Raw genomic sequence first — 27,463 nt, 5'->3', positions numbered from 1 at the left:
AGTTTGATGAGAGAGAAGTCCAAAGTCATATACATTAAAACAATAACCACAATGGTGAAACCCACAAGAGGGGTAAGGGGCTTCCAATTCTAGAAACATACTCAGAGCGAATCTGTGATTCGAACCCATGATTGTAGGTTTCTGTACAGCGAATTATGGCGCCGGAGACGACTGGACCACCCTTGCTTCCGTTAAATCGCTTGTAGTTACTGACACCTTAAATGTTTTTAGCTTTTAATAAACAGGGCTTTGAATTCATGTTTCAAAGTTTTAAAAAACAAACCAAAACCAACTATGACATTCAACGTGTGTATTCTTGGATGAACTCGTCGTAACGTCCTGTGATACATCGCAGCCTGAGGGAACCCAACACTCAGGTGAAGCGATATCAATCGAAATGAAAGCTGGGTATTTATTTGACGAACATAATCAACGTCATGACTCCTCTTCTAATCCTGCCAGGCAGATTCCTTGTCTTTGTTAAACATCTGATTGGTGCTAAATTTTCATTAACTTTTCCGATATCTATCTGTGAATTCCATTTTGAGGACAGGCGCTGAGACAAAAAAATCTATATAATTCTGAATTATTGCTCATTGTCTGTAGGCTACATTATTATTATTTCTTGTTCCATTCAATGATAGGTTGTCAACTGAAAACAGTACTATGCAGATAGTCAGTTAGGCTAGAGATCATCACTCAACACATCAGTCAGAAATAAAGATTTGTTCATGCTGCGTAACGAATTCTATGAGATTGTGCTTTAGAATATATATTTATTGTGGCTCATCGACGAGTTGAAATAAGGCTACAGAATGCATTCTCATATTTTGACCGTGAGTGAGTGAGTAGGTGGCTAGGTGGGTGGGTGGCCGTCTTGGTTGTGCGGTTGTGTAAGTTGAGTGTTAGTTTAGTTAGTTTAGTTAGTTAGTTTTGACAACTGGTGTTTTTTGTATTACAGTTCAAAACTATATATTAGTATATTACGAGAGTCTTTACTTCTGAACTTGGTTATAGTATGAAACAATTAATAACCAAAACGTGAGACACTTTACTGCTGAAACTTGATAATGGTATGGAGCAAACTGTGGCAGCCCCGGGACCCATTATTGAGGTGAGGTGAAATGGGGTTTAACGTCGCGTTCAATTTTAGTTATGCGTATGTGCATGAGTGTGTGTGCTTGCGTGTCTGCTTGTACTAGTCCACCTTACAAAAAATTGTTTTGAGTGCTAGCCCATTGAGATACCATGCCCTACTTTATCATGGATGTCCGACTCAGACACAATATACCGACAACGAACACATCAGTCTTTGTTTTATTCCCTTCATGCCGAGCGCCAGGCAGTCTAACAGCACGTGTTATATTTTGTCTCGTCTTTTGGATTGAACCACCGACCTTCCGATCTCCGAGCAGACTCTCTATCCACCCAAACGTAGTGGCGGTCACCGTTAGTGATATTACGCATTGGTGTAAATAATTTCTTTTATCTTGAACCTTTTAATGTTTTCTAGATTGCATGAAAAACTCTTTTTCGACTCTCTTTCTGTTGTTCTCTCACGTTTCACGGGCATCTCGAGAAAGCGTCTTTGCGTGGTCGTTGGTGGTAGCCAGTCAGACAGCCACGGTGATGCCGTTAAAGGCCTCCTAACTGTGTGTTGAGCAGGTGCATGTCTCTAGTACTCCTCACTGACGGTGGGTGGGACTGGTGCTGTTGACGTGGATGGGTTGTTATCGGCTCCAGATTGCTACATGTACCAGATATCGGCAGGTGTAGGGTCCCCCGTCTTACAGAGCTCGGGGTACTGCCTTTGGATGACTGCTTGGACGACAGTTGTCGTTGGGTTATCTATTGCTCATGTATTGTTACCGATCTTAGATTATGTCTTTTCCGCATGCAGCATGAGAAAAATTAGCGACAAAACCTTTGCCATAATCACAAGAAATCTCTGCTTAAAGCAGAGTCCAGTGTACGATTCCGACTATATCAAAAGCATGTGTTTATTAATCACTAATGTTCGCGAAATGCTGAGCGTACTCTGCACAATCGGTGCACCCGTCAAAAACATATACAAAGGCATGTCAAGTGTTCACCTGAAACAACACGGGAACATATGGTACAAGTCAAAGAAGGGAATTGTATCAGGCGTCATTGAAAACAGACTCTCATGTAGGAATGCATTTAAGGAAAATTGACACGTTATCATTACGAAGATGCCTGGAATGATTAATTTATCAATACAAGCTTAATTTAGATGAATAACGAGGAACAAGAATGTTTGACAAGAGGGATGACATTCCAACAGTCTACTTTCCCTTTATGTCGAACAATATTCCAGCAAATGCAGTCTCTGCAGTCTACATTTCGCGAACATGCTCTTTCTGCGAAAATTTCAAAGAGCGTCATACGTTTCTTGCTCTGAAGTTGTTTCATCTGGTTACTTTTGAGGTACGATCAAATAATTATATTTTAAAATTCATATTCATTCTTTTATGCAAGGAACGAAATATATTATTCGAGTATGAACAAATCTGGAAACTCTCTTTTTCGTAGGCTTTTCTCATGTGGACGTACTGAATTACAACTATCCCAACGCATTCCAACTGTATCTGCAAAGCCTCGCTACTTTCTTTTTTTACCTGAATGTTTTACAGTTATTTTTATTAAATCTACCGTGTATTTATTCAGCTCCAGAAATATTATAGAAAAGTTGTATGAAAGAAGCAGCCTAAACTATCAGCGATATGAATCCGTGCGAGCTTTCCTCCAGAAGATGATTCTGTCAAGAACCCAGCTTCTTCCCCAAAAGATTCGCATCGTTCTCGTGCCTTCTCGCGGCATGTGGCGAGATAGGGATTTCCGAAAGCTGTGTGTTTCGTTAGTGTAATGTACATGTGATATAAACACATCAAACTGTGCGTCTTGGCAGCAGGCGTTCCGAAGGATAGGCAGTCTCCCCTCGCTTTCTGGAGATTGAGATGCAGATTTTCCTTGATATGTCTGTATCTGAGTCTCCCGTCCCGAGTTGTTAAAGTGCAACAATCAGAAAACCAGCATGACTCGTGTACACACTTGCAGGTTTGTTGACTGTATCACTACAGACAATCAGGTCCGCTAATGCAGCGGGTATATGCAGCGCAGATGTCGATTGAAAACAAGGATGTGGGCGTCTGGTACTGCCGCATCACCAAGTAAAAAACTACTGGTTCAATGATCATATGGTTAAATTTGAAACATTCACATTCCGACATCCTTTATGCGCTACTTCTACTACAACCTTCCCATAATATGTGTCTTAGAATGGCTACTACTACTACTACTACTACTACTACTACTACTACTACTACTACTACTTGTCCAGCCGCGATTATTTACAGACCGCTGTCATATTGCTGAGTACCGTGTTAAACAATAGAAAACTAAAACTACTACCAATGTCACCAACTCCCCTCTTAGACCAGTCTCAGTTTATCATATTAAAATACATATAATGTTTGACATCATCTTAAACAATCCACAATGAAACTACGACAAAATAAAAATAAACGAAAACATTGATTTCTAAACGTCATTAATGCATTCGGAACACACCAATGACGAGGAATGATATATATTTCGTTTTTTAAACTTTTTTTACGATATTTATCATGGAAAGAGAACATTCTTCCAGTCTAACCCTCCTCGCCAATGTCAGTTCCACCATGCGCATACCCTCCTTCCACCACTTCCTCCGTGTCTCTCCGCCGCTTCATCTGCGAAGTGCTCTAGATCTTCTGAATGGCTCCCTGGAATACAAAAGGTTAGCAGGAGATGATAGATGAGTTTGTGTATACATCCTCCCGCGCCTCCTCGAGCTGGGGCTAACATTGGCTTTCCCTGTCAGGTATGTGCTCGTCCTCAGTAATTGTCTTACACGATAACAGACGAGGGAGCGCAGAGGAACCTATCTACCGCTATAACAATTTATGAGCCAATAGTGCTGGCCATAAACAACATTTTCTCTTTCAGAAACGAACTCACTAGAACAGAGTAAGCATGGGATGGTTTCGCTTTCCGGAGATGGCGAAGGAAATAAGATAGAATCTAACAATTGTACTTCCCTACTTCAAGTCCTGTCTCATTTCATGTAGCACTGGAACCTCAGAATTATTACATTGGAAGCTTTGTGGGATTATTACATTCCAGGCGATGTGGGACTATTACATGTGAAGTTTGTGGGATTATTATATTGGAGGTGATGTGTGTTTTTTTTTAATTTAAGATTTGTGTGATTATTACGTTGGAACCATTGTTTGGAAGTTTGTGGGTTTATTACATTGGTAGCTTTGTGGAATTAATAAATTTGAAGCTCTGTGGAATTTTTACATTGTAAGCTTTGAGAAATTATTACCTTGGAGGCGATGTGTGATTATTACATTGGTAGCTTTTCGGAATTATTACATTGGTAGCTCTGTGGAACTATTACATTGGTAGCTCTGTAGAATTATTGTATTTGAAGCTTTGTGGGATTATTACATTGGTAGATCTGTGGACTTATTACACTTTAAGCTTTGAGGAATTATTACATTTGACGCTTTGTGGAATTTATACATTGGTAGCTTTGAGGAATTATTACATTTGAAGCTTTCTGGAATTATTACATTTGAAGCTTTGTGGGATTATCACATTTGAAGCTTTGTGGGATTATTACTTTGGAAGCTTTGTGGGAATATTACATTGGTAGCTTTGTGGGATTATTACAATTGAAGCTTTGTGGAATTATTACATTTCAAGCTTTGAGGAATTATTACGTTTGAAGCTTTGTGGGATTATCACATTTGAAGCTTTGTGGAATTATTACATTTGAAGCTTTGTGGGATTATTACATCTGAAGCTTTGTGGGATGATTACATTGGAGGCGATGTGGGATTATTATATTTGTACTACCACTCTATTACATACTGCCATTGTAATTGATGTACAGTAATTTGTATGGATTTATAAATCTAGTTAATTTTCTGATACAATTGTTGTTCGTTTGTTGGTTTCACACTAAATTCTTTTACGCACATATTTCTGGGATAACATATTGTGTTGGATTTATTTCTTCTAATTGCCTCTCATAAGTGAGATTAAGTACGATGTCAATAACTTATCATAAAATGTTCCTTTATGAGTGTCATGAATAATATGTTTGTTCGTCATAGGATGTTTTGTTAAACTTGCATTTGAAAATCATTGAGATGCTTTATATTTCTATGGAAATAAAAAGTCACTGCGAAATGGACATTTGTTTCCAACCTGATTAAACAAAATGTCCACCATTAACCTTGGCATGGTACAGCCATGTTTCCCCCCACAACAATTCACGCAGAGTTAATCTATATGGTTAAACCAGCTTATTACATGTAATAGCATCAGGGCTTTATATAAAATGAGGCAAATCATTTCCCCGGTGAATATGCTACCTTCGTATGTTAAAACTAATTATTAACATGTATAGTTTCCGTTTGAAAGGGAACAGTACACATTTTATTACACGTCGGTAGAACTGTACATACCACAAAAACCACCAATACTACTTTCCAACAACCAGTATATATAATATATGAGCAGTGAAATCGATCTGGAGCAGCTGGTAACTAGGAGAGGGGAACTTTCATCTTCACTGCCTTTTAACTAGGTAAGTTTGAATCCTTTTAAATCCTTTTAATGTTTGAATGACATTACTACCTGGGAATAGAAAGTGTTGATTTAAGGACAATTGGACTCTATATTCTGCACAATCGGTGCACCCATATGTTCACTGCCTTATGACTAGGTAAGTTTGAATCCTTTTAAATCCTTTTAATGTTTGAATAACATTACTACCTGGGAATAGAATCTGTTGATTTAAGGACAATTGGTGTGGGTGGTTGCGGAAATTCTTAGTATGTCGCGATAAAGGGAGTGAGTCAATGAGATATTGTATAAGATTAATCCAGTGATAGGATTCGAACCACTGACCTACCGATTAGAGGTCGGACGGCTTGTCCACTGGGCGAAAGTGGTTCATGCTGGCAATAGGCTTACAAGGTACGGATATCATCTATGGGCAATAAAGCAATATCTTATTTTGTATTCAGTTTGATGAGAGAGAAGTCCAAAGTCATATACATTAAAACAATAACCACAATGGTGAAACCCACAAGAGGGGTAAGGGGCTTCCAATCCTAGAAACATACTCAGAGCGAATCTGTGATTCGAACCCACCATTGTAGGTTTCTGTACAGCGAATTATGGCGCCGGAGACGACTGGACCACCCTTGCTTCCGTTAAATCGCTTGTAGTTACTGACACCTTAAATGTTTTTAGCTTTTAATAAACAGGGCTTTGAATTCATGTTTCAAAGTATGAGTGATATATTTGCAATAAATAAGTTTTAAAAAAACCTCCAAAACCAACTATGACATTCAACGTGTGTATTCTTGGATGAACTCGTCGTAACGTCCTGTGATACATCGCAGCCTGAGGGAACCCAACACTCAAGTGAAGCGATATCAAACGAAATGAAAGCGCGATATTTATTTGACGAACATAATCAACGTCATGACTCCTCTTCTAATCCTGCCAGGCAGATTCCTTGTCTTTGTTAAACATCTGATCGGTGCTAAATTTTCATTAACCTTTTCGATATTTATCTGTGAATTCCATTTTTAGGACAGGCGCTAAGACAAAAAAAATCTATATAATTCTGAATTATTGCTCATTGTCTGTAGGCTGCATTATTAATATTTCTTGTTCCATTCAATGATAGGTTGTCAACCGAAAACTGTACTATGCAGATAGTCAGTTAGGCTAGAGATCATCACTCAATACATCAGTCAAAAATAAAGATCTGTTCATGCTGCGTAACGAATTCTATGAGATTGTGCTTTAGAATATATAATAATTTATTGTGGCTCATCGACGAGTTGAAATAAGGCTACAGAATGCATTCTCATATTTTGACCGTGAGTGAGTGAGTAGGTGAGTAGGTGGCTAGGTGGGTGGGTGGCCGGCTTGGTTGTGTGGTTGTGTTAATTGAGTGTTAGTTGAGTTAGTTTAGTTAGTTAGTTTTGACAACTGGTGTTTTTTTGTATTACAGTTGAAAAATATATATTAGTATATTACGAGAGTCTTTACTTCTGAACTTGGTTATAGTATGAAACAATTTACAACCAAAACTTGAGACATTTTACTGCTGAAACTTGATAATGGTATGGAGCAAACTGTGGCAGCCCCGGGACCCATTATTGAGGTGAGGTGAAATGGGGTTTAACGTCGCGTTCAATTTTAGTTATGCGTATGTGCATGAGTGTGTGTGCTTGCGTGTCTGCTTGTACTAGTCCACCTTACAAAAAATTGTTTTTAGTGCTAGCCCACTGAGATACCATGCCCTAGTTTATCATGGATGTCCCACTCAGACACAATATACCGACACCGAACCCATCAGTCTTTGTTTTATTCCCTTCATGCCGAGCGCCAGGCAGTCTAACAGCACGTGTTATATTTTGTCTCGTCTTTTGGATTGAACCACCGACCTTCCGCTCTCCGCGCAGACTCTCTATCCACACAAACGTAGTGGCGGTCACCGTAAGTGATATTACGCATTGGTGTAAATAATTTTCTTTAATCTTGAACCTTTTAATGTTTTCTATATTGCATGAAAACCTCTTATTCGACTCTCTTTCTGTTGTTCTCTCACGTTTCACGGGCATCTCGAGAAAGCGTCTTTGCGTGGTCGTTGGTGGTAGCCAGTCAGACAGCCACGGTGATGCCGTTACGGGCCTCCTAACTGTGTGTTGAGCAGGTGCATGCCTCTAGTACTCCTCACTGACGGTGGGTGGGACTGGTGCTGTTGACGTGGATGGGTTGTTATCGGCTCCAGATTGCTACATGTACCAGATATCGGCAGGTGTAGGGTCCCGCATCTCACAGGGCTCGCGATCGGAGTACTGCCTTTTGATGACTGCTTGGACGACAGTTGTCGTTGGGTTATCTACTGCTCATGTATTGTTACCGATCTGAGATTATGTCTTTTCCGCACGCAACATGAGAAAAATTAGCGACAAAACCTTTTCCATAATCACAAGAAATCTCTGCTAAAAGTAGAGTCCAGTGTACGATTCCGACTATATCAAAAGCATGTGTTTATCAATCACTAATGTTCGCGAAATGCTGAGCGTACTCTGCACAATCGGTGCACCCGTCAAAAACATATACAAAGGCATGTCAAGTGTTCACCTGAAACAACACGGGAACATATGGTACAAGTCAAAGAAGGGAATTGTATCAGGCGTCATTGAAAACAGACTCTCTTGTAGGAATGCATTTAAGGTATATTGACACGTTATCATTACGAAGATGCCTGGAATGATTAATTTATCAATACAAGATTAATTTAGATGAATAAGGAGCAACAAGAATGTTTGACAAGAGGGATGACATTCCAACAGTCTACTTTCCCTTTATGTCGAACAATATTCCAGAAAATGCAGTCTCTGCAGTCTACATTTCCCGAACATGCTCTTTCTGCGAAAATTTCAAAGAGCGTCATACGTTTCTTGCTCTGAAGTTGTTTCATCTGGTTACTTTTGAGGTACGATCAAATAATTATATTTTAAAATTCATATTCATTCTTTTATGCAAGGAACGAAATATATTATTCGAGTATGAAGAAATCTGGAAACTATTTTCGAAGGCTTTTCTCATGTGGACGAACTGAATTACAACTATCCCAACACATTCCAACTGTATCTGCAAAGCCTCGCTACTTTCTTTTTTTACCTGAATGTTTTACAGTTATTTCAATTTAATCTACCGTGTATTTATTCAGCTCCAGAAATATTATAGAAAAGTTGTATGAAAGAAGCAGCCTAAACTATCAGCGATATGAATCCATGCGAGCTTTCCTCCAGAAGATGATTCTGTCAAGAACACAGTTACTTCCCCAAAAGATTCGCATCGTTCTCGTGCCTTCTCGCGGCATGTGGCGAGATAGGGATTTCCGAAAGCTGTGTGTTTCGTTAGTGTAATGTACATGTGATATAAACACATCAAACTGTGCGTCTTGGCAGCAGGCGTTCCGAAGGATAGGCAGTCTCCCCTCGCTTTCTGGAGATTGAGATGCAGATTTTCCTTGATATGTCTGTATCTGAGTCTCCCGTCCCGAGTTGTTAAAGTGCAACAATCAGAAAACCAGCATGACTCGTGTACACACTTGCAGGTTTGTTGACTGTATCACTACAGACAATCAGGTCCGCTAATGCAGCGGGTATATGCAGCGCAGATGTCGATTGAAAACAAGGATTTGGGCGTCTGGTACTGTTACTACTACTACTACTACTACTACTACTACTACTTCTACTACAACCTGCCCATAATATGTGTCTTAGAATGGCTACTACTACTACTACTACTACTACTACTACAACTACTGCTACTACTACAACCTGCCCATAATATGTGTCTTAGAATGGCTACTACTACTACTACTACTACTACTACTACTACAACCTGCCCATAATATGTGTCTTAGAATGGCTACTACTACTACTACTACTACTACTACTACTGCTACTACTACTACTACTACTACTACTACTACTACAACCTTCCCATAATATATGTCTTAGAATGGCTACTACTACTACTACTACTACTACTACTACTACTACCATCTCTACTGCTTCTACTGTCAGGTGAAGATTTCTGTTCAGAATTGGTGTTCAGCAACCCATAATTGTCGCGACTAACGTGATTTGAAGGCATAGACCGATGCTCATGATGTCAATCACTGGACTGTCTGGTCCAGATTCGATTATCTACAGACCGCCGTCATATTGCTGAGTACCGCGTTAAACAATAGAAAGAAAAAACTACTACTACCACTGTCACGACCATCCCTACTAGACCAGTCTATAATAATAATGTTTCACATCACCTTAAACAATCCATGATACAAATACGACAAAAGAAATGAAAACATTGATTCCAAACGTCATTTATGCATTCGGGACACACCACTGACGAGGAATAATATATACCTAGTTTTTTTTATAGTTTTTGTCAATACATTTATCATGGAAAGAGAACATTCTTCTAGTCTAACCCTCCTTGACAGTTCCACCATGCGCATACCCTCCTTCCACCACTTCCTCCGTGCCCCTCCACCGCTTCATCTGCGAAGTGCTCATCTGAATGGCTCCCTGGAATACAAAAGGTTAGCAGGAGATGATAGATGAGTTTGTGTATACATCCTCCCGCGCCCCCACGAGCTGGGGCTAACATTGGCTTTCCCTGTCAGGTGTGTGCTCGTCCTCGGTAATTGTCTTACACGATAACAGACGAGGGAGCGCAGAGGAACATATCTACCGCTTTTACAATTTATGAGGCAATAGTGCTGGCCATAAACAACATTTTCTCTTTCAGAAACGAACTCACTACAACAGAGTAAGCATGGGATGGTTTCGCTTTCCGGAGCTGGCGAAGGAAATAAGATAGAATCTAACAATTGTACTTCCCTACTTCAAGTCCTGTCTCATTTCATGTAGCACAGGAACCTCAGAATTATTACATTGGACGCTTTGTGGGATTATTACATTCCAGGCGATGTGGGATTATTACATTGAGGAGATGTGGGATTATTACATTGAGGAGATGTGGGATTATTACATTGGAGGCGATGTGGGATTATCTCATTGGAGGAGATCTGGAACCCCTGCCAAAAACGGAAAATGAGAAACTCACGTGCGTTTCCATGACATTCCGAATAGGGATCCGTGACCGCCTCGTAATTTGGTTCCGTCTCTGCATAGACGGGCATTGCGAAACAAATAACTTGATGTACCATATCCGCCTTTGCTTTGTAATATTTCATGGAAAGTTGCTGAATATAACGTGGTAGCCATTTTCAATCAGTATTCATCAAGGGGAAACAATCATCACTGCTACTTGGGTATAAGTTTACCTATAAACAAATATTAATGAGGGATTGTATGACCAAAGTAATATTTGTAACATTCTCTTTGGTTCGACGCATTTTCGCGCACAAAATATATCGCTAGCCGGACGAGTGTTCGTGCAGGTTACGGAAAAGGCCGAGTTATGGCGAGTGATGATGGAAATCGAGCAACTAGATCTGTAGCATCAGTAGATTGTAACTCCTTAGAACATTGCACACGCACTGTATTATATTTACGAGGGACTAAGACGTACGCTGTCGTATTTCTATCACAGATTAATGCCCCGATTCTTCTTCTAATGTTACACACAAATCTCATACGATTAGATTAACACAAGTTGTAATATGGTTGAAGGAGCTGAGCTTCCTTGAAAAATGAAACTGGATGCACTTAGATATCAGATTATTAGATTTGTTCAAAATACTTATCCTATATGCAGGATGCTAGCTTGGTATTGCGGACTTTTTCTTCGAGTTGAACAATTCGTTTACCCTTACAAAATCAGTAGAATCTAGGAGTAATCACGCTTATGCATCCAGCGAGTGCCCCATCACCAGCAGGAATTGCCATGTATAACAATGTTTCTAGCATGTGCCCCATCACTAGCAGGAATTGCCATGGATAAAAATGCGTCTGGCAAATACCACAATCACTAGCAGGAATTACCATGTATTACAATGCGTCTAAAATTGCCCAGTCACAAACCATTGTCACCATGTGTAGCCATTTATATAGATAACTTCCCCATAACTAGCAGGTGTCACCATGTGTACCCATGCGTCCAGTAATTTCTCCATCACTAGCAGGTGTCACCATGTGTACCTATGCGTCTAGTAATTTCCCGATCACTGGCAGGTGTCACCATGTGTACCCATGCGTCTGGTAATTTCCCCACAACTAGCAGGTGTCACCATGTGTACCCATTCGTCTAGTAATTTCCCCACCACTAGCAGGTGTCACCATGTGTACCCATGCGTCTAGTAATTTCCCCACCACTAGCAGGTGTCACCATGTGTACCCATGCGTCTAGTAATTTCCCCACCACTAACAGGTGTCACCATGTGTACCCATGCGTCTAGTAATTTCCCCATGACTAGCAGGTGTCACCATGTGTACCCATGCGTCTAGTATTTTCCCCACCACTAACAGGTGTCACCATGTGTACCCATGCGTCTAGTAACTTCCCCATCACTAGCAGGTGTCACCATGTGTACCTATGCGTCTAGTAACTTCCCCATCACTCGCAGGTGTCACCATGTGTACCCATGCGTCTAGTAATTTCCCCATCACTAGCAGGTGTCACCATGTGTACCCATGCGTCTAGTAACTTCCCCATCACTGACAGGTGCTGCCATGTGCAGCCATACATATGGCGACTGCTTTTGGCAGTTATTAGCAAATCAAACACTTTTCCATGTGACATATTTATTTTGGCGAAAAAGGTCATGAAAGACAAGCAAGGCTATCCAAAACGCTTTCTAGATAGACGTCTTATCTAATATAAGCTGTATCAAAACAAAGGTGTGAAGAATGATTATATCATTGAGCTGCCTGTTTTTATTGTTATGCAACTTAAAGACAAAACATTATAATACTCATTACAGGATTTAAATGTTTATTGACAGAGGATATTTCAAAACATTTGCTGCACTAACGAGAGAGTGTAACTCAAAAAACCTTTCCAGCATTAAAAGAAATCCCTGCTGAGAGCAGATTTCATTGTATGATTCCGACTACATCATGAGCATGTGTTTATGAATCACAATCAAATAATGATGATACCATGTGTTCATGAAAATAGCGTATCCTGCCCCACCGGTGGCACCCGTCACAAACACATGCAAAGCAAGTCAATGTTTTTCCTGAGGAAAAAAACACACACGGGAACTTGAGGTACGAATCAAAATAGGGAAATCACTAGGACTGTAAATTTATATATGACATAGTATGTGAGAATACACAGGCTCATACTAATGCCTTTCTATATAACACAGACCCATGAATATCCAGGTTAGAATAGGTCTTCAGCAACCCATGCTTGCCGTAGAAGGCGACTATACTTGTCGTAAGAGGCGGCCGCCGTCCTATAGCTGGAATTTGCTGTGTGCGGCGTTGAACAACAAACAAATGAAAAAGACAAGTAAAGGTGATTGTCAACCCTGATGATGAGTCATTGGAACCTAGATTATAAACAGGTACTTAGTAATTATTTCCAACATTGTTATTCTCATAAAACATTTATACATTGTACATTTGTACATAAATAAAAAAATATGTTTTTGCTTGGAGACCACGACGAAAGAATCCTCTTAAATAATATGTGATATCATTATATATCATGTATAAACACTTGTAAACGTACAAATATAATTTAGACTTTTTAAGCATTTGTTATAAATTATAGACTACTGTTATACATAAAAAAGTACATGTAACAGGAGAATAACGATTTAAACTAAAAAAGAATTATGCTGTATTTCAGAAAGTACAAAAGTAAAGAAATATGTAGTTTACCTATATGAGAATAAATCAAGTTTCTTTGCTTAATATAACAGTCTGTCATGCGTAAACAAAGATCTAATAAAGCCCATGCAAGTCTATAATAGTTGGCAAGTCTAGATTACTGCAGTATCAGGATGAGAGTCTCTCTGCTACATTTTATTACATTTCACTTAGATAATTTAACACAAGATGTTACTCTATGCTAAAAGAATTGATTTTTTGAGTGTATATTATTAATAAGTGTGCTCATGTTTCTTGAGGTTATGTAGAAATTCTGGTATTGTGGTTGGCGGGCATGGCAGACAAGGCAAACACATAGCACTATTATATTAGAAGCTCGCCCGGATCATATGCTGGAGGCCCATGGCTGTAGTGATCCACGCGGATCTGGAGGGTATGAGAGCGATAGGTTCTTAAAGCAGGGATGTGTACTCTTCCATATGTAAGTATTAGCTCTTTTGAACGAAACTCTATATGCGATTATAGAAACATATATGCAGTACCATCAATGCCATTGTAAGAATACCAGTACCGGTGAATGAATACCGCTGTCACTGTAGGAATACCAGTACCGGTGAATGAATAGCACTGTCACTATAGGAATACCAGTACCGGTGAATGAATAGCACTGTCACTGTAGGAATACCAGTATCGGTGAATGAATACCACTGTCTTTATAGGAATACAAGTACCGGTGAATGAATACCGCTGTCACTCTAAGAATACCACTATCGGTGAATGAATACAACTGCCACATGAAATACTAATACCCTTGTGTCAATATAACTCTGACAATGATCAGACACTCCAGTCATGCGTATGAATACCAGTACCGGTGTATGAATACCAATATCAGTGTATTAATACCAATAGGAGTGTGTCGCCATAGTACTGTTGTTATTACCCTGATGAGGTGGTTTAAGCGTCAGCTCCTTACGATGAGGCCCGGGTTCGATTTCCGACATGGGTACAATGTGTGAAGCCAATGTCTGGTGTCACCCGCAGTGATATTGCTGTAATAGTGCTAAAAGCGACGTAAAAACACACTCACACACTATAAACCTGATAATAATAAGAAAACCCAAGTTATTTTTATTTGGCTTAAATTCACAAGACCTCTCGCTGAAGTGCTGAAACTGCAGACGCTAACCATGCCGACGGAATCGGTGCGGTCCGCTATCCATAATCGGACAACATCCTTATCCCAGCATCTGCGGGGAATGACGGTATTGTTCACAACGGGGAGATCCCCAACACGTTTTCCTGATTTAGATAGCCGTTCAATTACGAAGACACCCAGCTCCGGCCCAATGTGCATAAATCCCATAATGCCCCGTGATTATTGAAAACGGTTCTTTCATTACAACATGGCGCCCCCCTGTCAGCGTTAACAACCACGTGTCCGACATCGGCCGATGCAGGCTTAAGATGTATTAGGCTGTATTAAAGACATGTGCAGGCAAACGTAGCCCCTATGATGAGCTGGACGTTGTAATCAGCTGATAATCCCCAACACAAGACTCACATTCTTCAGACAAGGGTTACGGACAGGGGAGACCGCCGCCAGCCCGTCGGCCATGACCCGCTAGTTTTGTCGTATTAGTAACGGAAGCGAGTGACTTGAGTCAGGCCAAGATGGTCATCGAACGGTCAGTTGGTGTTTAAAGAGAATTCTGGACATATTTCGGGTGAATAATTACATTTTGATGAGTTATTTGTGAAACAGTACATAACAGCGGTCGGTCTGGACATAGCAGTGTGTGTCTGTCTGCAGACAATGCACGGATGCCGTGTCTGACCGGGCAACTGCAGAGGCTTGTGTAATGCTGAGCCTTGTCTGGTAAACGTGTCGTAAACCTTGAACCAGAAACACGTATCTCCCAAACAATTTAGCACCTGATATAATAAGTTAATAAATTAGAAAGTATATTTTCTTTCACTATCTTGCTGTACAATTTCATGTTGTTCTATGTAATAAAGGCCTATTGGCAATGTTGTAATACCTTCACGCGTAGCCTACCGTTAACCTTAGACTGACATGAATAAATGTTATCTTATTCAAAAATATATATCTTAAAAAATATCCAAATATAAAAGAAAATCCAAAAGGAGCCCAGAACAAGTTTCAACTTCATACTAGAGCTGAGGCAATCTAGACTTGCCAAATCATTCCAGACTTGAGTTGGACTCCTTTTTTAACTATTCTCTATTGTCTGGGAGACAGACCATCACTCACCTATAAACTTCCACAAGTGGTAATGATTAGTGGATGGTTCACCCCTGCACAGATACCCCTATCTCCCCTACACCCAAACACACCCGGATCCGATAAAGCTCTGACACCGTTTCTCTTTATTAGGTCTAGTAAATAGTTCAATAGGAGGTGCCCCAAATCGTTTCCCCCACTCGGTGTAGTTAATGGTTAAGTAGGAGATGCACCCACACGTTTATTTGCACACAAACTCAATGACCCTTATCAGTGAGTACATTGAACTTACTTAATAGTCATTTATTTCGACTTTGACATTACTGACACCGTTTCTCTTTATTAGGTGTAGTAAATAGTTCAATAGGAGGTGCACCTAAATCGTTTCCCCTACTCGGTGTAGTTAATGGTTAAATAGGAGATGCACCCCACACGTTTGTCTACACACAAGCTTAATGACCCTTATCAATGAGTACATTGTACTTACTTAATAGTCATTTATTTCGACTTTGACATTACATGTTAATTTGGGGTCAGCAAGTCTACGAGGGACGAATAATGACCTCATTATGAGTATATTCAGAGCGCTGATCTTTGACAAATCATTTACGAGGTAGTTTTGTAAGATGAAGACTTTCATTGTTACCAAGCAACTGAACACGTCATGCCCGAACTTCTGGCGTACAAGCTGCATTAAGTTACATTAAGCTCTATTTGTGATAAAGCCAATGCCAGCTGGTAATATATTATACATTAGCAATGGGTGTTTTATCGATTTGAGAATCCAGTTTCAAAACTTCGAGCTATCATGTTAACCTTTCCTCAAAAGTAATCAGGTAATTGTTTGGAGTTACAAATGAATAAATTAAAACGTTTGAAACGTATAACGGTTGAAGCGTCATATGACAGTTGAATATGGTACGAATTAAGTCCTGTTATACACTATATGTACTAAGTCTGCACTAATACTTCATATCCTAGACTGATTTATAACTCACGTTGATACCAGTAAAAAAACGTCCTATGTACTTAATTAATTGTCTAGACTGACGCTAAGTCTCTGAAATATATTTTTTAAATAAAAACAAACGACTCCATTTAAATTGAAAAGGGTCCCTGGTGAGATGGGCCAGAACCTGTGTAAAATCTAGACTTGCTTCATTTAGGGTTATATATCATTACAGTAAGGGCTTGACAGAAAGGGAAATAATATGGTTCAGAGACTGTGAGACAGACTATTAATGGTCGTATAAGTGACTAAATCAGGTCGTCAGGCTTGGCTGTTTGTCGTGCCCTTATGGCGTGGATCGTTGTTCATGTCACTGCCTGGTGTAGACAATTTACGCGTTGTTGTTACACAGCTAGACCATTGCTGGCTGTGGTGTTATATAACTCACTCACTCATAACTGGTTTAAACATTGAGTTCTTCAATACTTGACGCCCAACGTCTAACTGTGTCTCACAAGTAAGACGTTGTGGCCATTATCTGCCTCTTGGACTGGTAGGCGTCTGTATGTTCTATGGGTAACAATATGTTGAATTTCATAAAAGCTGCGAATAGCGGAGAGATTTGTATTTATGAGTCCTGAGAAAGAGCGGAACGTTTCTCCGCAATAAAAGTAAAGTGCTAAAAGTATTACCGTGGTGGAGGAGGTTAAACCTTTTATGAGCACTTCTCAGATCGATGTGCCCTGAGCACAGCCGGCGTCAACCTCGGCGCTGCCGCCTCAACAACTCCATGGTACTTGCGCCTTGCTCCATGATGCATGTGGTTCTAGTGGACACACATGAACACACTAGAGACGCAGTGATAGTGAAGCTATGTCGCATAGGGGAAATAGTTGTTTTAGAGAAGATTTGTGGTATAGTGAAGCTATGTCGCATAGGGAAATAGTTATAGAGAAGATATGTGGTGTCGGGAAGATATGTAGTGTAGAGAAGATATGTAGTATAGAGAAGATATGTGGTATAGTGAAGCTATGTCGCATAGGGAAAATAGTTATAGAGAAGATATGTGGTATAGGGAAGATATGTGGAGTCGGGAAGATATGTTGTGTAGAGAAGATATGTAGTATAGAGAATATATGTAGTATAGTGAAGCTATGTCGCATAGGGAAAATAGTTGTTATAGAGAAGATATGTGGTATAGGGAAGATATGTGGTGTCGGGAAGATATATAGTGTAGAGAAGATATGTAGTATAGAGAAGATATGTAGTATAGAGAAGATATATGTAGTATAGAGAAGCTATGTAGTATAGAGAAGATATATGTAGTATAGTGAAGCTATGTCGCATAGGGAAAATAGTTGTTATAGAGAAGATATGTGGTATAGTGAAGCTATGTCGCATAGGGAAATAGTTATAGAGAAGATATGTGGTATAGGGAAGATATGTGGAGTCGGGAAGATATGTTGTGTAGAGAAGATATGTAGTATAGAGAATATATGTAGTATAGTGAAGCTATGTCGCATAGGGAAAATAGTTGTTATAGAGAAGATATGTGGTATAGGGAAGATATGTGGTGTCGGGAAGATATATAGTGTAGAGAAGATATGTAGTATAGAGAAGATATGTAGTATAGAGAAGATATATGTAGTATAGTGAAGCTATGTAGTATAGAGAAGATATTTGTAGTATAGTGAAGCTATGTCGCATAGGGAAAATAGTTGTTATAGAGAAGATATGTGGTATAGTGAAGCTATGTCGCATAGGGAAATAGTTATAGAGAAGATATGTGGTATAGGGAAGATATGTGGAGTCGGGAAGATATGTTGTGTAGAGAAGATATGTAGTATAGAGAATATATGTAGTATAGTGAAGCTATGTCGCATAGGGAAAATAGTTGTTATAGAGAAGATATGTGGTATAGGGAAGATATGTGGTGTCGGGAAGATATATAGTGTAGAGAAGATATGTAGTATAGAGAAGATATGTAGTATAGAGAAGATATATGTAGTATAGAGAAGCTATGTAGTATAGAGAAGATATATGTAGTATAGTGAAGCTATGTCGCATAGGGAAAATAGTTGTTATAGAGAAGATATGTGGTATAGGGAAGATATGTCGCATAGGGAAATAGTTATAGAGAAGATATGTGGTATAGGGAAGATATGTGGAGTCGGGAAGATATGTTGTGTAGAGAAGATATGTAGTATAGAGAATATATGTAGTATAGTGAAGCTATGTCGCATAGGGAAAATAGTTGTTATAGAGAAGATATGTGGTATAGTGAAGCTATGTCGCATAGGGAAATAGTTATAGAGAAGATATGTGGTATAGGGAAGATATGTGGAGTCGGGAAGATATGTTGTGTAGAGAAGATATGTAGTATAGAGAATATATGTAGTATAGTGAAGCTATGTCGCATAGGGAAAATAGTTGTTATAGAGAAGATATATGTAGTATAGTGAAGCTATGTTGCATAGGGAAAATAGTTGTTATAGAGAAGATATGTGGTATAGTGAAGCTATGTCGCATAGGGAAATAGTTATAGAGAAGATATGTGGTATAGGGAAGATATGTAGTGTAGAGAAGATATGTAGTATAGAGAAGATATGTGGTATAGTGAAGCTATGTAGTATAGGGAAGATATGTAGTATAGAGAAGATATGTAGTATAGGGAAGAGATGTAGTATAGGGAAGAGATGTAGTATAGGGAAGAGATGTAGTATAGGGAAGAGATGTAGTGTAGGGAAGAGATGTAGTGTAGGGAAGAGATGTAGTATAGGGAAGAGATGTAGTATAGGGAAGAGATGTAGTGTAGGGAAGAGATTTAGTATAGAGAAGATATGTACTATGGTGATGATATGTAGTACAGGGAAGATATGTAGTATAGGGAAGAGATGTAGTGTAGGGAAGAGATGTAGTATAGTGATGATATGTAGTACAGGGAAGAGATGTAGTATATACAAGATATGTAGTATTGTGAAGATAAATCGGAAAGATATGTAGAATAGAGAAGGTATGTAGTATAGGAAAGATATGAAGTAAAGGGAAAATATGTAGTATAGTGATGATATGTAGTACAGGGAAGATATGTAGTATATACAAGATATGTAGTATTGTGAAGATAAATCGGAAAGATATGTAGAATAGAGAAGGTATGTAGTATAGGAAAGATATGAAGTATAGAGAAGATAAGTAGTATAGTGAGGATATGTAGTTTAGGGAAGATATGTACGAAGGTATGTAGTATGGAAAAGATTTGTAGTCTAGTGAAGATATGTAATTAAGAGAAGATATGTAGACTAGAGAAGATATGTAGTATAGTGAAGATATGTAGTATTGGTGATATGTTTGAGTGAGTGAGTGATTATGGTTTTATACAGCTTTCAGCAATATTCCAGCAATATCACATCAGAAATGAGGGGAATCTAACCCGGGTCTTTAGAGTAACGAGCGGACGCTTTAACCATCAGCCTATCCCCCCCCCCCCCCCCCCCCCCCCGACCACCACCACCACCACCCTCGGGGGATTGGTGAGATGTGGTGCGGAGGAGAAGGGAATGTGGTATAGGCCTGAAACTTCACCTTCGGGCAATGTACAGCATCAAGGACGACATCTGTCGCCACTAGTTGGTTTAACCAAAGGTTTAAAGCCTTGTCCCGCAATAAGTTGCCGCACAATAAATATGACTGAACTACCGTTTAAAGCGGCATCAAACCAACGTTTCAGCACCGCCATTCAGACAATACATTCAGTAATCAGCTGTGGCTCGTGAGCTTGCTATGGCCTTAATGATTATTTAAATGCTGGCGACAGTGTGTGATTATATACATTCCGAATATATTCGTCACTTTATTTGCCTTCAAAAGAAGAGCAGTACTCTGTTGAACGCAAACAGAACTCTATCACGCCATTTCACGGGCCCATGTAATAAATAGTTCCAGCAACCCCATCTTTAGAAACATGATTTGGAACAAATGTGTATCGCTCTCTTCACTCAGAGTCAGTCCTGAGAAACACTTTAGTGTAACATGAGAACAACCGCCTCTAAGATCCTAATTATCAGGAATTTGAAATGATTCTGTGACCTGTTAACTTTGATGTTGTGTGATTGATTCGATGTCTGCTACCTCGCACAAGAAATGTTATGCAATATTCATTTCAAGCACGAAAAATAACATTTTAAATGGTCATTTATCAAAGTTAATTGCACTATACGCCAGCTCCGCAGATAATACAGTGCCATGTCGTCATCCCGCAGTAATGTACACGGGAGATTCCTGCGGACACAGATGATCAGGCCACTGACAAACGTGTTGAATCAAACAAATCTAGGCATTTGTAAAATCGTGATTAAAAACTTTTAGTTTTTTTATGATTAAGTTGAAAACGATAATTTTCATGAAGGGGATCCAGGTTTCACAATCTCCATGAACGATACTAAAAAACAAGGCACGGAGACGGAGCTGACATGCTTTAGTTTCAAAATCATCCTCAATTTAGCCAGCCAGCCAGCGAGCCAGCGAGCCAGTCATTATCCAGACAGCCAGACAAACAGACAGACAGACACACCGACAGACAGACAGACAGACAGACAGACAGACAGACAGACAGACAGACATGCATCCATCCATCCAGCCAGCCAGCCAGGCAGCCAGATAGACAGACAGACACACAGACAGACACACCGACAGACAGACAGACAGACAGCCATCCATGCATCCAGCCAGCCAGCGAGACAGCCAGATAGACAGACAGACACACAGACACACAGACAGGCAGCCAGCCAGCCAGCCAGCCAAACAGACAGCCAGGCAGCCATCCATCCAGACAGACACACAGACAGACACACAGACAGACAATGTATTCAATATAGAGGCCACTGGACCAAAATACAGACATATAGAAGTTGTCCTACAGTTACTAGGAGAAAGTGCTTAAGTGTGTAATTAGTGATTTCTTTGTATGAGATAGACATACATGCACAGACATATTAAGACATATAGCACAGACACACATTTTTAGTATCGAGAATGTTAAGTGGTATAAAACTTATTGTTTTCTTTTGCTCATTAAATGGGTATACACAGAGATCAGGTATTGTTTGTGTATCTCGAGTATTCTTTATAGTTATGTGTTTACTCCTCTGTCATTTCTTATATATTTACTACCAAACCTTTTTCTACAAGAGGGACGGTGGGGTAGCCTAAAAGTTAAAGCGTTCGCTCGTCACACCAAAAAACCCGGGTTCGATTTCCGACATTGGTACAATGTGTGAAGCCCATTTCTGGGGTCCCCCGCCGTAATATTGTTTGAATATTCCTAAAAGCGGCGTAAGACGATACTCACTCATTCATTTTTCTACAAGAGGCATATGCATCACATACGAGTAAAACATGAATTTTATCTTCCATGTACACTTTGTCATAAAGCCTACAGACCCTTGAAGATCCGGGGTAGAATAGGTCTTCAGCAACCCATGCTTGCCGTAAAAGGCGACTGTGCTTGTCGTAAAAGGCGACTAAAGGGATCGGGTGGTCAGGGTCGCTGACTTGGTTGATGCACGGTCATCGATCCGAACTGCGTGGATCGATGCTCATGATATCAATCACTGGATTGTCTGGTCCAGATTCGATTATTTACAGACCGCCGCCTTATATAACTGGAATATTGCTCAGTGCGGCGTTAAACAACAAACAAACAACCAATCACCATTAAGCCTACAGTGAGAACATACATATTATCTTAAATGTTATGGTACATAAGTGTATGTTCCTGTATCCGTCATAAATCTACAATTACCACATCTAAATCTTGTGAAAAAACATTTCTCAAAATGTAAAGGAATAGCAATGCACATATATTTTTCCACGTGCAAAAGTGTCCAATATTAACGTAATTGGAACATTAATGAGAAGTGTTTAGTTTCGAATACTAGTACCAGTTTTGTTAAAGATTGTCAAACGTCTTAGTTTAAATAACAAATAAAATGTTAATATTCACAACATTCAGTCTTATCCATACAAAACCAAACCCATTTTGAAATAGAATATGTTTTATATGTGTAGCCCATGCGACTCTGCCAGTATCATCAAGACATTTCAACATTAACTACCATTGGTAAAATACCACAGCACAATACGCAAGAGGCATTTACTTATGCAGTTGTTTGTAATATATGAAAATATTAAAAAATAAATTTCACACTTTATTTCGCGATGCATCTTCATTGCCGTGGTCGGCTGTCCCACGTCATCAAATCTTTTGATGTGGGTTCAAACCCTGCTTACAGCTCATGGCTTCCGAAGAATTTGCAATTATCACTTGAGTTAGAATTAGTTCCGTTAAGTGTACATAATTGACATTTGGGTTGAACATAATGTAGGTATTATTAACAATTCCTTAGTATGACCAAGTCGTTGAAATAATTGGACACTAGGACCGAGTGGTTTACTTATGCACACCGGGACTTAGATAAAAGAACGTAAGTACCTGGATATTTTGAATAATATATATACAAATAAAGCGACAATCACATTTACATAATCATAATAAATCTCATCCTCCTGAGATTTGTAAGAAAATGGTGGCGCTCAGTCAAGACGATCTGATCGATAATCAAGATCATTATTGTAATAAAACGGGTCTTACCGCGAAGTGCATCAAACCATTTGAGCACCTTGATTAAAAACATGAAAAGATTTGGTAAAATACCTGTCGACGCCCAGTTGACAGTACACATGCTTTGCAAATCCTGCAGTAGAAGGAAATCTGCACGTTGAAATCCATGTTGTTTACGAACCGGATGTCTAATTCGTTACGCGATTTTGATTGGACTATGCATAGCCTCGTTAGTCTTGCCAAAATGTAACACCGGAATTCGAACCTGGTTCGGCAAGGGTGGAAAGTGGACTTTTACAGTCAGTTAACTCCCTTGCCTCGGGAAGATGGTGGCACAGGATCAGCCAAATAATTCATGTTAGAGCCTGACCACCTGATCGTGTATATTCACCACGACCGACATTGCCATTACTGGTAAACTAAAGTACTCACACCCTCAATGTATGTCCGCGAATATCGATTCCAACATCGTCTCTTAACACTAAGTGCCAGGACTGCGTTCTGAGGCAAGAAGTGTGAAATAGTGCGAGGACTTTCTTTTGTACAAAGCGCACATAAAATATTCAATGATTGCCGCCATACAACAACAAACTTATCTTGAAAAGACGGCCAACACTGCCGGATATCGGCCGAACTATTTCGGGTTATCTGCGGCTCATCACGACACCTGCGGGACACCTGTGGAACTACTGCGGCACATCACGACACCTGCGGGACACCTGTGGAACTACTGCGGATCATCACGACACCTGCGGGACACCTGTGGAACTACTGCGGCACATCAATGACACCTGCTGTTTTAACGTAGGACTACAGTTGGATATAAGGACAACTCCGGGAGTATATCTTGAGAACAACATGGGAGTATATCATGAGAACAACATGGGAGTATATCGTGAGATCTACATGGGAGTATATCATGAGATCAACATGGGAGTATATCGTGAGATCAACATGGGAGTATATCGTGAGAACAACATGGGAGTATATCGTGAGAACAACATGGGATCCGGAGTATATCGTGAGATCAACATGGGAGTATATCGTGAGAACAACATGGGAGTATATCGTGAGATCAACATGGGAGTATATCGTGAGATCAACATGGGATCCGGAGTATATCGTGAGATCTACATGGGAGTATATCTTGAGAACAACATAGGAGTATATCGTGAGATCAACATGGGAGTATATCGTGAGATCAACATGGGAGTATATCGTGAGAACAACATGGGAGTATATCGTGAGAACAACATGGGATCCGGAGTATATCGTGAGAACAACATGGGAGTATATCGTGAGAACAACATGGGAGTATATCGTGAGAACAACATGGGAGTATATCGTGAGAACTACATGGGAGTATATCGTGAGATCAACATGGGATCCGGAGTATATCGTGAGATCTACATGGGAGTATATCTTGAGAACAACATGGGAGTATATCGTGAGAACAACATGGGAGTATATCGTGAGAACAACATGGGAGTATATCGTGAGAACACCATGGGAGTATATCATGAGAACAACATGGGAGTATATCGTGAGATCAACATGGTAATATATAGTGAGAACAACATGGGAGTATATCGTGAGAACAACATGGGAGTATATCGTGAGAACAACATGGGAGTATATCGTGAGAACAACATGGGAGTATATCGTGAGATCAACATGGTAATATATAGTGAGAACAACATGGGAGTATATCGTGAGAACAACATGGGAGTATATCGTGAGAACAACATGGGAGTATATCGTGAGAACAACATGGGAGTATATCGTGAGAACAACATGGGAGTATATCGTGAGAACAACATGGGAGTATATCGTGAGAACAACATGGGAGTATATCGTGAAATCAACATGGGAGTATATCGTGAGAACAACATGGGAGTATATCTTGAGAACAACATGGGAGTATATCGTGAGAACACCATGGGAGTATATCATGAGATCAACATGGGAGTATATCGTGAAATCAACATGGGAGTATATCGTGAGAACAACATGGGAGTATATCGTGAGAACAACATGGGAGTATATCGTGAGATCAACATGGTAATATATAGTGAGAACAACATGGGAGTATATCGTGAGAACAACATGGGAGTATATCGTGAGAACAACATGGGAGTATATCGTGAGATCAACATGGGATCCGGAGTATATCGTGAGAACAACATGGGAGTATATCGTGAGAACAACATGGTAATATATAGTGAGAACAACATGGGAGTATATCGTGAGAACAATAAGGGAGTATATCGTGAGAACAACATGGGAGTATATCGTGAGAACAACATGGGAGTATATCGTGAGAACAATAAGGGAGTATATCGTGAGATCAACATGGGAGTATATCGTGAGAACAACATGGGATTATATCGTGAGATCAACATAGGAGTATATCGTGAGATCAACATGGGAGTATATCGTGAGAACAACATGGGAGTATATCGTGAGATCAACATGGGAGTATATCGTGAGAACAACATGGAAGTATATCGTGAGAACAACATCGGAGTATATCGTGAGATCAACATGGGAGTATATCGTGAGAACAACATGGGAGTATATCGTGAAATCAACATGGGAGTATATCGTGAGAACAACATGGAAGTATATCGTGAGAACAACATCGGAGTATATCGTGAGAACAATAAGGGAGTATATCGTGAGAACAACATGGGAGTATATCGTGAGAACAACATGAGAGTATATCGTGAGATCTACATGGGAGTATATCGTGAAATCAACATGGGATTATATCGTGAGATCAACATAGGAGTATATCTTGAGATCAACATGGGAGTATATCGTGAGATCTACATGGGAGTATATCGTGAGATCTACATGGGAGTATATCGTGAGATCTACATGGGAGTATATCGTGAAATCAACATGGGAGTATATCGTGAGATCAACATGACGTGGTCTGGTGGTAGAGCGTCCGCCCGGATCGGAGAGCGGAAGGTCGGGGGTTCGATCCCCGGCCGCGTCATACCAAAAGACGTTAAAAGATGGTACTTGTTGTTACCCTGTCTGGCGCTCCTCATTTAGGGGCTAAAACAAGGACTGGTCTGCTCCGAGTCTGAGTGGGGTATTCATGTTAAACTGTGGCATGATATCTTAGTGGGCTGGCACAATTAATCGGCATCAGTCCGGTCTAGTACAAGCAGCCACACACACACACATACATGCATGCATGCACGCCGCTATATTGGTGCAATAATCTGTGACGCGAAGTTAAACACATTTTACCTTCACCTTCTGGACCAGACAGTCCAGTGATTGACATGAGCATCGATCAACGCAATTCGGTCAGCGAATCTGACCACCCGATCCCGTGTGGGTTGCTAAGAACGGATCTTCATGGGTTTACTCAAAGGTGATATGAAGCTATGTGTGTTCGTCACATCTTTTCTCCCAATCAATGAAATATAAAGATACGATGTATTAATAAACCAACAGAAATTAACTTTGTAAACATCCCGGTTAAGTTAAATTAGGCTAAATTATGGTACATGTTTTTTGTTGTTGGTTTATATACCGAACAAAACAAGTTAGGGATCCTAAATATTTTCGGAATATTTTTTCGTGGTGAAGACGGAACACACGATTTCATAAAAATATTCAAAAATATAATCATGACCCTAACCCGTTTTGTTCAGTATATATATATGAAGAGATATATTCATCCCTGACAAATATCTGACCGATAAAACATCTGGAGGTTTTTTTTAAGTCTTGTTATATCTTCTAAACAGAAAGTTTATTTTCAGAAGGGAAATATGTACGTAATTGGATTCCAATTGGAAAGAAGAACCATTCTGGAAGATATCTGCGTCTCGGCTTGAATCTGAGACTGCTTAAAACAGAGAATTCAGAGAATTCGACATGTTTTGCTGGTTTCGTTGGCAGTTGAAGGCGAATTTGACATATCTCACTGAGCAATAACAGCTATGTTTCACACAAGAACCGATATTGTCACAGAAATAGTCGCGTTATCATCGTAGTTGTCTTCTTTTTTAATAGTTCCATATACATTACATACAGTTTTGTGAAACTGTGAGTCTATCAAGATCCGAGATCGTGGCATTTTGTTAACCAGCGCTGCTATCAGTATCAGTTGAAACCGATGTATTGACGCTTCAGCATATGGCATCTATATTTCCCAATTGTAGGTACCTTGGTGCTTGTACATGCAACACAAATGCCAT

The 27,463-nt window shown here is 39.8% G+C and overlaps 1 protein-coding gene across 2 annotated transcripts in view; it reads left to right on the top strand.

Annotated features, from left to right (window-relative positions):
* Positions 1 to 5,571: 5,571 nt before the first annotated feature.
* Positions 5,572 to 27,463, top strand: part of LOC124133171 (QRFP-like peptide receptor) — a 216,414-nt gene continuing 194,522 nt past the window's right edge. Inside the window, exon 1 of one of the 2 annotated variants that reach the window (XM_046497431.2) lies at positions 5,572 to 5,662. The gene's annotated coding sequence lies outside the window, so the exon portion shown is untranslated. The remainder of the gene's footprint in view (positions 5,663 to 27,463) is intronic. The other variant, XM_046497433.2, reaches the window with a different exon arrangement.

This window comes from Haliotis rufescens, unplaced genomic scaffold (genome assembly GCF_023055435.1).
Source record: "Haliotis rufescens isolate VD_foot unplaced genomic scaffold, xgHalRufe1.0.p SCAF_2, whole genome shotgun sequence".
Classification (NCBI taxonomy): Eukaryota; Metazoa; Mollusca; class Gastropoda; order Lepetellida; family Haliotidae; genus Haliotis; species Haliotis rufescens.
The sequence above is the reverse complement of the archived record's forward strand: the minus strand, read 5'-3'. Positions and strand labels throughout refer to the sequence as shown.